Raw genomic sequence first — 16,945 nt, 5'->3', positions numbered from 1 at the left:
ACTTTTTTGTTGTTATTGTTATTCTTATGTTCCCCAGCTTTGCAGTCATATCATTTGAAAATATCTTTTTATAAATATTTTTGATTTTTAAAAAAGAGAGAGAAACATCAATGTGACAGTGAAACATTGATTGGCTGCCTCTTCCATGCCCCCCTAATGGGGATTGGCTGATAACCTGGGCATGTGCCATGATGGTGGAATCAAGCCCATAACCTTTTGGTGCATTGGATGATGCCCAACCAACTGATCACACTGTTCAGGGCATCATTTGAAGCTATTTTGTTTTTGTTTGTTTAAATTAGCAAGAAATTTAAGAACAGTTTTGATAATAGAGGTGATTGTCAGGATTCTCATGTCATTTTAACAGGAATGCCTTTTTTTTTTTTGAGATTACCATTTTAAGCATTCTTTTCTTTTTATACAAGGTTATTTTCTATATTAGCCATTGGGACTATGTCTTTGCTTTAAAAAAAAAAAATCTATTTTGAGATTTTCAAATGTGTTGTATCAGAAATGAGAAAGGGGGTTTGCCAGCAGATGTAGAGGAGATAGCAAACTAGAACATGTCCTTGTTGACACTCTAATCTTGTGGGTTATTCACTAGATGTGTTCTCCAAGGTTTTTTGTTGTTTTACTCTACCTTTTATTAAGGTATTTTCCTTATTAATATCTGCAAATATATCAAATCTTTTTCAAATATTTAAGCTGGGTAGTTATGTTATACTTTGTCGTTTTATGTATTTTTTAAATTTTAAAACAGAGATGGGCCATGGAGTGTAGATTGTGAGGAAAGGGAAGCTAAGATGTTATAAATAGAACAGGAGAAAATGGGCAATGAGAAAGCCAGATTCTGGAATCTGCAGTGTGCACCGCGGTACTTACAGGACCATGGAGAGCTCTAGGCAAGCACCAAAGGCTGGGTTCCCAGGGCGGGGTCTTCCACACTTCTCTGCCAACCTTGATGGGGGATGGGAGGCTGCACAAGGAGTTCATGAGCTCCGCTGTGATCTATTGACAGTTTCTGCACACTGAATGCGGCAGTTGAACAGAGAATGGGTACTAAATCCAGAGTTGCCTTACCCCAAGGGAGAAAGCTGGGTGGTTATGTTATATTTTGTAATTTTATGTAATTTTAAAATCGTAAAAACAATACAGAGATGGACCATGGGCTTGGGTTCTTTTACTCAGGACAGATATCCCAAAGGTCTGCTTGGGAAATAACTTGGGTAGAGGCCATTTATAACTGTAGAGACCACAGGAATGAAAAAACAGGGAGGCTTCCTGGGTCTTCATTTAGTCCAGTTGGTGAAAAACAAACAAATGAAACAAAAGGGGGAATGGGAGGAACTGAAATAAAACAGGTGAGAAGCACGTGAAGAAGATAGCCTGTGAGAGGATAGAGAGCCTGTGAGTCAGGACCCACTGCACTAGTCTGAGCAGGAGAATGACACATCAGCACATCTAGGCGTTGGAAGATGTCTCTGGTAGCACTGTGGAAGATGCAGGGGAGGTGGCTGGATAAGGGGCTGGGAGACAGGGAGTCCAGATCAGATAAAATAAGAATCTGAACTAGAGTTGGGTTAAGCAGGTGGATATGAAAACTAGGAGTGTTTTGAAGGTTATATTCTTTAATGAGCAAAAGATTTGAACAAATACTCCACTGCAGATGTACCTGTGGCAAATAAGCACATGAAAAGATATTTGCCGTCTTTAGTCACTCGGAAAACACATTAAAACCATAAGCATGTCACCACAGGTGATGGAACTGTTCCAATTTAAAAAGCCTAAGTGTTGGTGAGGACATGAAGCAACTAAAATTCCCACACATACATTACTGGTGAGAATGTAAAACAAAGACCAACTTTGGAAAACTAGCAATTTCCTTTCCTTGCTTCCCTCTTTTTTCTTTCTCTTCCCACTTTTCTTCCTTTCCTTCTTTTATTCTCATTTTCTCTCTCTTCCTTTTTTTAAATTGTCAAATATTTAATGCTACTTAAAGGCCAGATAATTCATGCTCTTTTTAGTTAAGATTAAAAAATTCTTGCAATCTGCCAAGACCGGTTTGGCTCAATGAATAGAGCGTCGGCTTGGGGACTGAAGGGTCCTGGGTTAGATTCCGGTCAAGGGCATGTACCTTGGTTGTGGGCATATCCCCAGTAGGGGGTGTGCAAGAGGCAGCTGATTGATGACTCTCATCGATGTTTCTAACTATCTCTCTCCCTTCCTTTCTGTACAAAATCAATAAAAAATATATTTAAAAAATTCTTGCAATTTTATCAACATCTGATCATAAATAGCAAACACTGTTGGCCTGAACATTGTAACGTTTTCTCAATCTCTTAACTGAAAATTTAGCTAAATTTCTGTTGAAATTTGGGTAATTTTCACTACAAACGATGGAATTTTAGTTTTTTGGCTTGTTCTTTGAATATTATTCACAGTGTGAATTTAACAAGTGTACCATTACACATTTTAGAAATTATATTGTATTCCTAACATTCATCTTTTCTGCACTTAAAATTGGTGAAAGCTTTCCTTCATTGCCAAAGCCTAGAGTGTTTATCACATGGTATTCTGTATTACAAATGTGATATTAGGAGATTTGGAAACAGTTTATCACAGCACTAAATATAGACCATAATGCCACAAGGATTCCAGTTCAAGTTAGCAGTCAAAACAATTTAGACTTCAAGTGCTGTATTTAAAAAAAACATAAATTTTGATTTTCAATAAAGAAAAATCATTTTATTTTTCAAAGTCTTGGTACTGCAAAAAAAAAAAATGGAATGCATACTCAAGAATTATTACTTCACAGTTGTCCTACTTTTCTAGGACAAGTCAGGAAATGATTTGATTTATAAAGCAAGAGTTCCCAGGCTTCTTTTCACATACTGTAGCTCTCTGATGTTCAGTGTTGAAATCTATAAAAAAAAAAAATTCCTTCTGAAATTGGTAGTCTCCCAAATATGAGCATTATCCCATTAACCCTCATAAGTCATAACTTATTTACTTCCCTCCATTAAATATTGTTACATATACTTCAAATAGTTTAGAAACTACAGGTTTGCTCATAGTGGAGTTTCTCCAGGTACAACTAGTTTGACCAGAAAAAGCAAACATTGACTAATAATGCAATCTTTATTAAAAATTTAACCCAATTTTGACATTTAAAAAAAGCTAGTCCAAAAAAATAAAAGCTATATAAAGATATATCTTTTCCAAATCACTGGGAAAGAGGCATTAGTAGTTTTATTTTTACTTGATGCCCTAGAATTCCTCCCCGAGTCACTCTGACACACCAGAACAGCCTTTGCAGAGCATTATGATAAAGGCAGTGAGACACATACTCAACAAAATCAGGAGGCTTATTGTTAATACGTTGCATTGTCCAGATAATAAATGGTTATGTGCTCATTTATTTACATAGAACATTGATTTCTATAAAAAGTAAGAATAGCCAGGAGACGACGACATCCAATGTTCAGAGTTTACTGTTCTTCCCACTTTCTGCAGGCAAGTCCTCCTATAAACAGAAATCTATGTGGCCATTCTCTGGCACTTCCCTGAATTGCTGCCTGAACAGCATGCTAGCCCCTTTCATAAAAGTAGACTTCAACCCCGAGGTTCCTTTCACCCAGATTGATCAGCGCCCAGGAGCTGGGTGCCAAGGATTAGCTGTGGCCTTCATGGCTCACATTATAACCCACTTGCCAGCGCTTCCCTGGGCCCCGGGAGTTGCCAGAAGTTAAAGCCCCTGTCTGGGTCAGTTTGCCACCACCAGCCATCCCCTCCCCCCGTGTCTGCCTCTCGACTCTAATACTTGACCTCATTCTCGAAGTGCTGCCACAGCCCTGATAGCTTCACCAGGGAGGAGATGTGGGGATGTCTTTGGGCTATGAAGCAGTAAGTCCAAATTGCCAAATAAGTCATAACTTTAGAACCTGCCACTTACACTGATTCAGTGGTTCCTGGTCCCTCTAGCTTCTACTATGCCTCTGGGGAGGCCCGCTGTCTGTTTTCCCCACCTGAACGTGTCTCACCCACCTGCACTGGGACCAGCTCTCTGCTGAGATTCTAGGTAGGATCCTGGCACTGACCCCTAGTGCGGGGCAGAAGGTTACTCCAGGGGAAATGGCCCTACTGCTGTTGGGGACTGCAGCCTCTCCTCAGGCACCCTGGGTCAACCTCTCTATCTGGTCAGGTTCAGTGGCCCCTGGCTCCTTCTTACAGTGCGGGGTCCTTAGGGCACCAGATGCTTCCAGGCCCCTAGCCCACAGCTCGTCACCTAGCAAAGAGAGTCCCTGGCCACTCTGCCCACTGCTCTGCTTCCTCTGGGTCATCCCTCCACCCCCCATCCCAAGTCTGCAGCCTCCTAGGAGCCTACTGCTCCCCCACACCTGGCCTTCCCTGACAAATGTACTTTGCTGGGACCAAAAGCCCTTCCTATAGTGCACTCCTGGTTCATCTGAGCCTCACCCTGCCCTTTGCCAGGCCTCACTGTCCTCCTCTCACTGTCCCCGGGTTCGAAGGGGCAGGTTTCCATCTTGTCCTCTGTTGCCTGCTGGGCCTTCTTTCTGACCTCAACCTGAGGTTACACTTAATGTTGCACAAGGCACAGGATAGAGGTAGGGACTGGCTTAGTATGAAGGGGAAAGGTCAGGTTATGTTCCAGAAGTGGCCAACTTCTTATCATTGCCAGCTGCCTGGCTTGTTTTAACCCTGAGCGTTTTTCCCTCAGCCCACCAGTCCCTTTCCATTATTGACACAGAATCCCTGGCTTTTCCCTGTTTAACCTGGTAGCATTTTAACTTCTCCCCGGCAGGGACTTCGTTCCTTACTTTTTACCCGTTTCTCACCAAAACTATCTGTGTGCCAGGATCCTCCCTCAGGGAGGCCACTGGGCATGGTGTCAGTCACCTGTTTGCTATCTGCTCAGTTTGCTACTGTCTGTGGGAAGATCACACCCACTGCTGCCTGGCCAAAGGTGAAATCCAGCAAGGCAGAAACTTATTGTACCTGTGTCCTCTTCAGTGGATGCATCTTTGGGGCAAGGTGTACATTCAACACGATTTACTGAGCACTGAGTATGTATGTGCCAACCAGTGGACAGATGAAATACTTCCTGCTAGGCACAGTGACAGGCAAGAAACAGATAAGTAGCTAAAAAAAAAAAAAAAAAAAAAAAAAAAAAAATGGCTGGGAGGAAAACGTAACAAAAATAAACACAAGGCCTAGTAGGGGGATTATGACCCTCAGTGTTGTCTGAACCTCTACCCAAGGCCATTGTGGTGGTCAAACACTGCCACCCTTGTCCAGACACAAACCACTGTGCTCCAGGCTATCTCACACTGGCGGCCTCTGCGGGTGCAGAAGCCACCTCCACTTCCCTGTCCCCTTGTCCATTGGCAGCAGGCACAGACTTCATTATGATACATCTTTTCTCAAACTCCTTCAGCCAATTCCATCTCTGCTGCCTCCAGGGGAGATTTCTGCTCTGGGTTCCAAAGCACTGCAGTTTGGATCTCTCTGCCCCACTGATTCCATGTCTATACCCCTGTCCTGTTGGTAGGACCCCTGGACATTACGACTCAAAGAAGATAAATGCCAGAGAGTCTGGACACCCATTGGATCAGCTCCTATGGGAAAGCCATCTCCAGTGTCAGTCTTCCTCACCTGGCCAGGCAGGAGGAGAAGGGGCTAGTATGGATCAAGCCCACCTCTGAAGCAGTCTTACAACACGAGTTCTGAGATTTGCTGATACTGTTGGGAATCAGAGAAAGGATTTTCAGCTCTAAAATACTCATTTGAATCTAGTTTTCACAATCCTATCTAATAAAATAGTAATATGCAAATTGACTGTTACTCCAAGATACAATATGGCCACCCCTATGTGGTCAAAGATGGCTGCCCCCATGTGGACACAAGATGCCTGCCACAAGATGGCCTGCAAGGGAGGGCAGTTGTGGGCAGTTAGGGGGGACCAGTCCTGCAGGGGAGGGCAGTTGGAGGTGACCAGGCCAGCAGGAGAGGACAGTTAGGGGCAATCAGGCCAGCCGGGGAATAGTGAGGCATAGATCAGGCTAAAGGAGAGTGGTTAGGGGGTGATCAGGCTGGCAGGCATAAGCTGTTAGGGGCAATCAGGCAGAGGTAGGCTAGTGGTTGGGAGCCAGCAGTCCTGAATTATGAGAGGGATGTCCCAGATTGGAGAGGGTGCAGGCTGAGCTGAGGGACACCCCCACCCCCATGCACGAATTTCATGCACCAAGCCTCTAGTCTGAAAATAAAATTTAAATCCATAGTTTAGAAATCCAATTATATTTTATAAACGATTGGGGGGAAAGAAGACATCAGATATGACTCCAATAAAAGGAGAATTTATGAGAAATTCTCACATCCTGCTGTTTTCTAGAGATGTTTAGGGGCTGTTTTGAGGACCAGGTGGGCTGGCCCTCTTGAGGCCACACCCCTCAGAGGCTTTAGCACAATTTATCACCAGGAAAAGCACCTTGTGATCCTGCCCCAGCCATCCTGCTGGAGCTTTGTTCTGCGTGTTGCTGCTGCTGTAGCTAGGCACTCTGGTGACCTTACCTTTGGTCACATAGCTGGCCCTGACTTATCATTCTGAGCCACTAGGGTCGCCATCCCTGCTTCTTGGTCACATCTTATTCTGTTTCTCACTGGGGTTCAACCCTAATGCAACTCCTTTTTTTTTTTTTTTTATCATCACCAAATTACTATCTTGATCTTCCATCCAGTCCCAACCTGCCCAGCAATTCTGAGCTTCAGTAGCATAAATTAACATTAATTAGAGGACACTCCTTCCCCATGATGGCTTCAACTTAGGTGAACAGCAATGGGACATGCAGGCGGTTAAAAGCACTGGGCTGAATCCTGACACCACTGTTTCCTACTCACATGACCTTGAATAAGTCACATTTGAATTCTCTGCCTCAGTTTTCTCATTTGCAAATCAAAGATAATATAGCCATGCATCGCATAATGATGTTTTGGTCAATGAAGGATTCTGTGTACCATGGTGGTCCCATAAGATTATAATGGACCTGAAAAAATTCCTACCACCTAACACCATAGCAGTCCTAATGTCATAGCGCAATGCACTCATGTGTTTGCAGTGAAACTGGTGTAAACAAAACTACTATGCTGCCAATCATATAAAAGTATAGCGCATACCCTGTTGGTGTGCCTAAGTGATTAAGCATTGACCTATGAACCCAGAGATCATGGTTCAATTCCTAGTCAGGGCACATGCTCAGGTTGTGGGCTTGATCCCCACTAGGGGACTTGCAAGAGGCAGCTGATCAATGATTCTCTCTCATCAATGATGTTTTTGTCTCTCTCTCCCTCTCCCTTCTTTCATGAAATCAATAAAAAAAATAAATAAATAAAAAATAAGATCCTTTGTAATAAAGAGCTAATATGCAAATGGTTCATTATGCCCTTGCGCCCTCACACCCTGGGGCCCTTGTGCCGGGGCCGGGAGACCTGAGGCCACGCTCCCCACCCCAGCACCCAGGGACCTGAGGCTGCACCCTCCTCCTCCACCCAGCAGGGCTTGATGGGAGACTTAAGGCTGCATCCCCCACCCTGGCACTGGGGCCAAGGGACCTGAGGCCATACCCTCCACCTGGCAGGGCTTGACGAGGGACCTGAGGCTGCACCCCCCAACCCTGTAGAGCTTGATGAAGGTGGGGCTGGCTGGGTCTCGCGCGATTTCAAGGCATGTACAGGTGGGCAGGGTCTTGACTTTGGGTCCCATGGCATGCCCCAGACTCTGACGGGATGGAGATTTTCATATAGATTTTACTAATTTTCTTTCATCTCTGACACTTCTATTATAGAGAAAGGGCAAATATCAATATTAAAATATTTCCTCTAATTAATTCTCTTTTAATGTGCATGGATTTTGTGCACTGGGCCACAAGTAAAAAATAAATATATAATACACACAATTATGTATGATACATGATAATTGATAATGATGATAAACGATCATGCTATTGATTTACACATTTCTATATCATACTTTTTATTGATATTTTAGAGTGTATTCTTTCTACTTATAAAATAAGTCCATGGTAAAATAGTCTGCCATGTTACACTGGCAGCAGCCTCATACATCATATGTTTACTGAGTCTCTTCATTGCATAATTTTCTCTTGTGCTTGATTTAATCCTGTTTTGCACAATGCATGCTGTATAGGCCTATCGCTTGGGAGCAATAAGCTCTACCATGAAGCCTAAGTGTATAGTGACCTATTCCTTCCAGGTGGGTGAAAGTGCACCCTGTGATGTTCACACAATAATGAATCTCCCAAATGACACATTTCTCAGACTGTAACCCCATCATTAAGCTGTGCATAACTGCAATACCATTGGCTACCAGAGCAGTTGTGAGCATTACGTGAGGTGACATTTGCTTTCTGATTCAGGTGGAAAAGGGAGGTGGTATCTAATAGCTCTTGGAGACTGTGTATTTGCAGCCCTCCTGATAGAATAAACCTTTCCACAGTCTCCCTGTGGCCAGAATACCTCCCTAACGTTGTATTTCATTTAGGAAGATGCTGGAAACCAGTTGCTTTATGAATTACACTGGAAGAATCGGTTCTTCAATATCTACAAATGAACTGGCTAGGAAAGAATGATTGTAATTGCTCAAACTCAGTGTTGTGGAGGAAATATTTGGAAAAGCTTATGTAATACTCAGAGCTTAGGGTAAACCATAGTAAATGAAGGATCCTTAGGCCAGAGATAAAGTACAGACAGACAATGTTAAAATATGTTTCACTTACCATTTCACTTCAAAGAGTGATGCTCATCAGAACTTGGCCATGGTGAGGAAGAGGAGCTGAGAGTTGAGGAACTCAGACAAATAGCCACCATATTGTCCCATAGTCCCACTAAGCACAATTTCTTCTTCAAAGTGCACCTCGGACAGTTCTAATCTTCAATGTCAAACTACAAATTGCAACAGCACCAGTGTCCTGGTCAAAATGGACATGAAACTCCTGGTTGCTGCATTATTTGTAGATGTTCTATATCCTTCCTGATGTCTGTTTATTAATTCTTCTTCCCCATCACAATGAGGAGAGACCAACACTCTGCTCTTTGCATCTCTCCCTGTGGTAGACATGTTGGTCCTTAATAGAGACATGTTAATGTCCTGATAAATACTGGCTTGCAGAGAATTTGCTGGAGCCAGCGCAGGCAATGAATTTTAGTTTTATTGAATTAAAAACAAGTTGGTTCTGTCAATGAGATAACAATTTCCCTTACTTCTTAAAATATAGCTGGTCTGGTCTAAAATGCACACCAGGGAGGCAGGATTGTAGAAATATCTCAAATTAATTAATGTCTCGCTCTTAGTAAAGTATTCACTAGTCTGGATTAGGTGCTTCCCCCCATTGCAAAGCAGTAGGATCTGGTCTCAAGGCTCCCCAGGTTGGCGGTGGGGAGTATTAATCATTTCCTATTGTTTTTAGCTCTGTCTGAGCTGTCTAATTTGAAAGCATCTAAAAAGGGAAATGTTACTTGGAATTAGTGTAGTTCCCCATCACTTTTGAAAAATGTGTTAAGGGACTATTTGGCCCAATTGATCTAGAAACATTTTCCCTCATAATAATAAGCCAATTCTTTCTGCTTTGAATAGGAAATATCTCATTAGGCCCATGGGGAAGGGGGAGGGCAACCCAATGGAGTAACAAATATTTGAAATGATGTTCAATGTCATATGTCATCAGGGAATTACAAATTTAAACAACAATGAGATATCACAACACACCCATTAGAATGGCCAAAATCCAAAACACTGATAATATTAAATGCTGGTGAGAATGTGGCACACAAGGAATTCTCAGTCATTGCAGGTGGGAATGCAAAATGGCACAGCTATTTTGGAAGAAAGTTTGACAGTTTCTTACAAAATTGACCATACTTTTACCATATAATCCAGTAATCATGTGTCCAGGCATTTACTTACCTAATTGAAGTGATTGAAATGTATGTCCACATGAAACTTGAACACGAATGTTTATAGCAGCTTTATTTATAACTAGAGGCTAAGTGCATGGATTTAGGCACGGGTGGGGTCCTGCTGCCCCACCCTGATCGAGGTTGATAAGGGCTGGCCGGCTGGGGGAGGGGACATGGGAGAAGGGCTGCCAGGGGGAGGTTGGCCAGCCAGCCCTGTCCCCATTTGACCAGTTGGCCAACTACAGTGTGTGTCATAGCGACCAGTCATTCTGGTCATTTTGGTCACTTGGTATATATATATATATATATATATATATATATATATATATATATATATATATCTGTCTAAAACTGGGCAGCAACCAAGATGTCTTTGGATATAGAAACTATGGTGTAGTCACACAATGGAATATTATTCAGAGATTTCAAAAAATGAGTGAGTGATCAAGGAAGAATCTTAAATGCTTACTACTGAGTGAAAGAAGCTAAACTAAAAAAACTGCATACTGTATGACTTCATCTGTATGACATTCTGGAAAAGGCAAAAATATAGAGATAACACAAAGATTAGGAATTGCCAGGGATTGGGAGTGTGGTGCAGAGGGATGAATAGGTGGAATACTGACAATTTTTAGGGCCATGAAACTACTCTGTATGATTTTATAATTGTGGATGCATGTCCTTATATTATACATTTGCCCAAACCAATAGCATGCACAGCACCAAGAGTGAACCCATATGTAATCTATGGACTTTAGTTAATAATAACTTACTATATTATTATCTATTTTGTTAAAATTACTTTAATTAAAATTTTAACTTATATTAATTTTAAAATTTTAAAGCTCTTCAGACTGTAGTTTAATTTTATTTATCATAGTATTGTGTTATCAGTGGTAGTAAATGTTCCACATTAGTGGAAGATGTTATTAATGGGGAGGCTATGTAAGGAGAGGAGATATAAAGTAACTGTACTTTCCCCTCAGTTTTTCTGTAAATCTAAAATTACTCTAAAAAGTGAAGCCTATTAATTAAAGAAAAAATAGGTGAGTGGAAAGTAAAGGCATTTTAGTCACTTGACAGACTGCTCCTTCCTGTGATTAAATTAACCAGGTGGTGCAACCTGTGGAAAGTTAGAGTGCCGCTGAGGTTTCAAGCAGCCAGGTGTGATGCTCTGATTTCCCCAGAGCAGTGCTCTACTGCCCTCCTGTCAAAGGTGGCTCTGGGGGATGGAAGGGCATGACAAATAGTTGCTCAATGAGCTGCTTCAAAGAGCCATGTGCTAAACGGATTTCTCAAAGACAGGTCACCTTTCCAAGGATTGGGAGTCTAGGAGTCTTGTGCTACCCATTCAAACAGTTAAACCCCTTCTCCAAAATGGGCCCTGGGTTAAGGGCTTTTGGAATGAGGCTGCAGATAGCTTAGGCAGTACTTTGGGGCAAGTTATAAAAACATGAGACATGCCCTAGCAGATTTGGCTCAGTGGATAGAGTGTCAGCCTGTGGACAGAAGAATCCCAGGTTCAATTCTGGTCAAGGGCACATCCCTGGGTTGCAGGCTTGGTCCAACATGCAGGAGGCAGCCAATCAATGATTCCCTCTCATCATTTATATTTATATCTCTCTCTTCCTCTCCCTTCCTCTCTGAAATAAAATAAATAAATTAAAAAACCACATGAGACACCTCATGTCTGCTTGTCAGAAAATTGTCACCACAACCACCACCACCACTGCCTATCAGCTCCTGACACATCTCTCCTGGTGGCCAGCTTTGTGTGTTCCAGGACAGACCAGGACACTGGAAAGCTTCCTTCTGCACACTTGTGGGTCACCCTCAGCAGCCCAGAGACATCCAAATGCTATTCAGAATCCCTTCATGCAACCTCATCAAGAGCGCTTTGTTTCTCACATAGCAAACAAGTGGCTACTGTTCCACATTTTTATGTATTCCCATCACTTAATTGGGCAAAGTTCTGCCTGAATAGGAAGGTTTTCTATCTTGGACTCCTTGAGTAGTCTTGGGGCACAGTCCTAAATCTTCAGGACTGTCTGAATGGCAACTTGATGTTCAAATTTTATGTGTGTTTTCCCCCCCCCCCTGAAAGTAAGAATTTATTTCAGGAAAATAAATATTATTCAAAGAAAAATAAATAGTAGCCTCTGCTGAGAACTTTATTGTGTTAATAAAAATCCATTGGGAAATGCAAAATGACCAAATAAATGCCAAGGCTGGAGGATGGGGGATTTTCCTACTTGAATAAGCAAAAAAAAAAGAGCATAATGCTATTTTCATCTTTATTAGAAAATATATCTTACAAAAAAAGGGAGAAACTATATATATTGCAAAAGAAAAAGAAAATATATTTTACTATAATCACTTATTTTTCTCTCCCTACTTGGAATTCCCATCCTTTTTTGCAGAGATGACAGACTCTTGATGTCCACTCTGAACCTGGCCTCCCTCCCACAACATTCTCTTGACAAGCACTCATTCAGCGCCTGCCCTGTGCCAGGCTCAGGTGCCACAGTGATAAATGCAGGGTATTTCCTAACCTTGAGGCATTCGTTACCTGACAAGTCAAAAAAAAATAATTTTTAATGCAATGTGGTACTGTAACCAGACAACCAAAGGGTCTGTGCCACTTGAGCCAATTAAGCAGAAACAAGGTTAAATCATATACGGGCAGTTACTCCAAAAATGCAACAGCAGAGGAGAGCAGCAGGTCATCCAATGAAATTTGCTCTCCCCTCCCCATAAACCAGCTGCTTATATTGAGTAGAAGGGCAAAGATTACATGGGACAGTAAGAATTACAGGCATGGGAAAAGGAGGAAAGGCATAATGGTTATACCTTTATATAATCAGGCTGTGCCTTCTGGATCCTCTGGGACAAGATTACAGGCAATAGGGGCTGGGGTAGCAAAGGGCAGGTGGCTCCAGGACTAGATTGTCTCAGCCATGAGGTTGTAAATCTTTTGCTAAAGGTAGGCCGTTCTTCGGAAAGGAGGGTGGATTGCATTCTGCTGTTAGCTCCCATGTCTCAGAGCATACAACTCCCAGGCAGGTCAGAATGTGTTTTCTCTAATCAGATCAGAACAACTATGATTAACAGAGAATGATGAATATTTCTTATAATTATAACTAGTCCCCAATATTCTGTTTCTGCCCCTAACATTCCTCACTGGTATTTCTATCATCTCATATCTGTGAGATTAGTTTTAGGTGAAAAGTCTCATCCTGCTGGACTGCCTTTGATTGTATCTTGAAAGCAGTTTGTGGGGATGGAATGCAGGGAATGCAGGATCTAAAAAGAGGAAGACATTGAAAACGGCAGCAAGCAACCACACTGCAAAAATAAACAGGAGAAAATCAAACCCAATTCTCTAGAACTGCCTTCCGACTCAGCTCTTGACTTACTTCACGTACAGACCTATAAGTGGCATTCAGGGTTCTTTCCATGCTACAAAGCCAGCTAGGTCACATCTACATTAAGGGAGCCTACCATTACCAGCATAACAACAATGATTGAAGCAATGCTACACAAGTGGATTTCATTGCAGGCATGGCTATGAGAAGGTCTCTTTTGGTTCGGATCCTGTGATGTTTCTGGGGTATAAAGATTGTCAGTTATTCTAAGGAACAAGGCCCCTGCTGCTATTGAGAGAGGCATATGAATAAAGTTTATCCCACGTATTAGAAACTAACCAGCTTAGTCTGTCCATTACTATAAGGTAGGGTGAAATTATCAGAAGACTTTATATTGTAGTTATTAGAGATTGAAAGACGATGTACAATAGAACACCCCACAACAGTCAGACATTCTCCACAGGAAGATACATTCCTTCCTCCTTTTCCCAGACAGTGGGTCCCCATGTATAAAGGTCCCCATATATAACTTTCTCCCCAAAATTAATAGAATAATTCTCCGAATGGAAGAGTTCCATGCGGTTCTATCAGCGGTTCTCCTGTCCTGGTCCACCGCTGTATTTTGGAGATCAGGAAAGTGGGGTGGCAGATCTTATCTCTCAGATCACAGAAGATCAGACCAAAAAGAACTGCTGCTGTTTTCATGGGGAGGGCTGAACTATGCAGAGATCCTGGGCTCTGAGTTGCCTACTACTGGATAGGTAACTGAGTTTTCTCTCTTGGGAAGAAGGTGAGCAAATTGTATTATGTGGGAAGAAATATAAAGCAATTTGGTCACTAAAGGGTGGCCAGTGGCATAGAAATGCCATAACTTTATTGAACTGCTTCATTTTTTACCTGGGATCCAGGAAACTACATTTTTATGGCTGTGACCACATGATTAGTCTTGACCAAGGTAATATGGGCTGAAATGATGTGAACATGTATTAGCATGTGACATAGATACAACTTCTTTTTCTTCCGTTCCATGGTGATCTTAGAGGCTATTTGTTGAGGATGGCAGTGCCACGAGATGTTTCCACCACTTGGAGGAGAGCTTCCCAGAGAACCACCCAACCAGGAACATCCACACAAGACCTTGAGTGAATGAGAAATGAACTGTTATTATGTTCTGCCACTAAGAAGTGGGGGTTTTGTAGCTTCTAATATCACTTGCCTAAATAATAATGTCTTGAATAATACTAGGAGTTCACCTGGATAAGGGGGAAGGAAAAACAGATTTTAGGTGTAGTGAGCATATTTATTAGAGTAGGTTCGGGATGGCTGCAGAACTGGGTGATTCTACAAGCAAGATCAAATGATCAAGAGTCCACTTGTCCAGATGGGAAGATTAAGATAAAATTTTCTGTAAATGATATGAAAATAGGAATTTTAAGTTAGATGTAATATGATGCAATATAACCTTTAAAAATACTTCACATGACACAAATTGAGAGACTTTCTGAAATACCTAACTGGTATTCTTCAAATATGTCAGAGTCATGAAAGATAAGGAAAGACTGAGGAACTGTGATAGACTGAAGAAGGCTAAAGAGACAACACAACTAAATGAGAGGTGGGATTCTGGGATAATAAAAGCACATTCACGGGAAAAACAATGAAATTTCAACAAGATCATGGTTTAGTGATGTGTACTCTATCATTGTTAATTTTCTGGTTTGATAATTGCAGGAAGGGCATATGGGAACTCTGTACTATTTTGTAACTTTTCTGTGTTTATCTATTGCAAAATAAAAGTAAGGAAATTTAAAAACATGTTGCAAAGTATGGTATCAGATCAAATACCTAAGGAAGTATCCAAAAGGGCCTCTGGCAAGAGGTGGGAGGGGCCTGGCAAGAGAAGTGGGGCAGGATAGGCAAGTAGGATCTTAGCCAGCAAACTACAACCTAGAGAAAGTCAAGGCTTCAGATTCTAAGGCACCCGATGCCCATGCACTTGTATGGAGCATGAGTCCAGATGGATGTCAAAGGTGACTCGATATTCATTCTCAGAAAATGATCTGGTGCTTCTTTAATCCTTTTTGTATTCAGTCAAGATTCATCCTTGGAACTAAGACTTGGGTAAACCTGGAGGTGGAGACCTGTGAGGCAAAAAAAAAAAAAAAAAAAAAAAAAAAAAAAAGGGGGGGGGGGGAGGAGGGGGAAACAGGCTGTCTTTGTCAAAAGAAGTTGAAAGTGGCTGAGATTCAGAATTCTGGATACCTAGGATCTGGTCCCATTGAGTTGTCACCAATGGAGAGCTCCAGGAATACAAATGCACCCTTGAGTACTGGGCGCTCTTTATGACCAACCTTTATTTAATTTTTAAATTTTTTATTTTTATTGATTTCAGAGAAGAAGGGAGAGGGAGAGACAGATAGAAACATCAATGATGAGAGAGAATCATTGATTAGCTGCCTCTTGTTCGCCCTGCATTGGGGATCGAGCCCACAACCCGGGCATGTGCCCTTGACTGAAATCAAACCCGGGACCCTTCAGTCTGCAAGCGACGCTTTATCCACTGAGCCAAACCGGCCAGGGTTATGTCCAGTCTTGATGGTCTTTGTTTCCAAACCTGTGTGTGAGCTGGACCCAGAACTGAGTATGTTCCTTTCCCACACTCCTCCCTGGTCATTCATTCAGAAACTACTCATGTGCTCCCCTTTGTGTCAGGCACTATGCCTAGTTCTGGGAATATGAGGATGAGCCAAGCAACATGATCCCTGGGTTAATAAAGCTAGAGTCCAAGGCCCTGCCGTCGCTGAGCAAATATTGCACAACTGGAAACCCTGAGATTTTGTTACAAGTATATTCTATAAATATGGCCGTGGAGAAAGGGAAACTCTCCAATTTTTGTGGGTCACTAGACACTGACTCTGAATTGATGTTAATCACTGTGTTTCACCAAAGTGAAGGCTTATGTTGGTCCAATAATAAATGGGTTGTAATCCAAATCCCACAGTGTGTCCTGTTGGCAGTGGACCCGTTTTGTTGTCATTTTTCCAGTGACTGAAGTAGTGATTGGAATACACACTAGAGTGCTCTGCACTCAGCACTTTGGGTCCCTGGTGCTTGGACGATAGAGGCAGTAAGTGGAAGTCCCTCAAACACTTCCTTTCTTTTAGGACAGTGGTTCGGGAAACCGAGGCTCACAAGTCACATGTGGCTCTTTGGCCCCTTGAGTGTGACTCTTCCACAAAATACCATGTGCAGGCGCGAATGAACAGGGCGATTGAAACTTCATGGCCCATGCGCAGAAGTCGGTTTTTGGCTCTCAAGAGAAATTTTAATCATTGTACTGTTGATATTTGGTTCTGTTGACTAAGAGTTTGCTGATTACTGTTCTAGGAAAAATAAACAAAATACAATGTATCTGGGTGGACTGCAGAGATCAGTATGATTGCCAAAGATTTGAAAGATACAGGGAGGGGTGGTGATCATATGCAGTAAGTTTTGACCAGATTGCTCTTTTTTTGTAAGTTGAAAGAGCATTACATTTTTATTTAAATTACTAATTTTGTCATCTCAAAAGGTAATGAAACTATGGACAC

General features: G+C 42.0%; 1 long non-coding RNA gene across 1 annotated transcript in view; it reads right to left on the bottom strand.

Annotated features, from left to right (window-relative positions):
- Positions 1 to 2,435: 2,435 nt before the first annotated feature.
- The window catches only part of LOC311621556, a 23,597-nt gene continuing 9,087 nt past the window's right edge, over positions 2,436 to 16,945 (bottom strand). The window contains exons 3-4 of the long non-coding RNA XR_014794849.1: positions 5,674 to 5,760; positions 2,436 to 2,921 (exon numbers count right to left, since the gene is read on the bottom strand). This is a non-coding gene — a long non-coding RNA (uncharacterized lncRNA). The remainder of the gene's footprint in view (positions 2,922 to 5,673; positions 5,761 to 16,945) is intronic.

Source organism: Pipistrellus hanaki (genome assembly GCF_964339955.1).
Source record: "Pipistrellus hanaki genome assembly, chromosome: 4".
NCBI classification, from domain to species: domain Eukaryota; kingdom Metazoa; phylum Chordata; class Mammalia; order Chiroptera; family Vespertilionidae; genus Pipistrellus; species Pipistrellus hanaki.
This window is presented reverse-complemented; position numbering and strand designations above follow the sequence as displayed.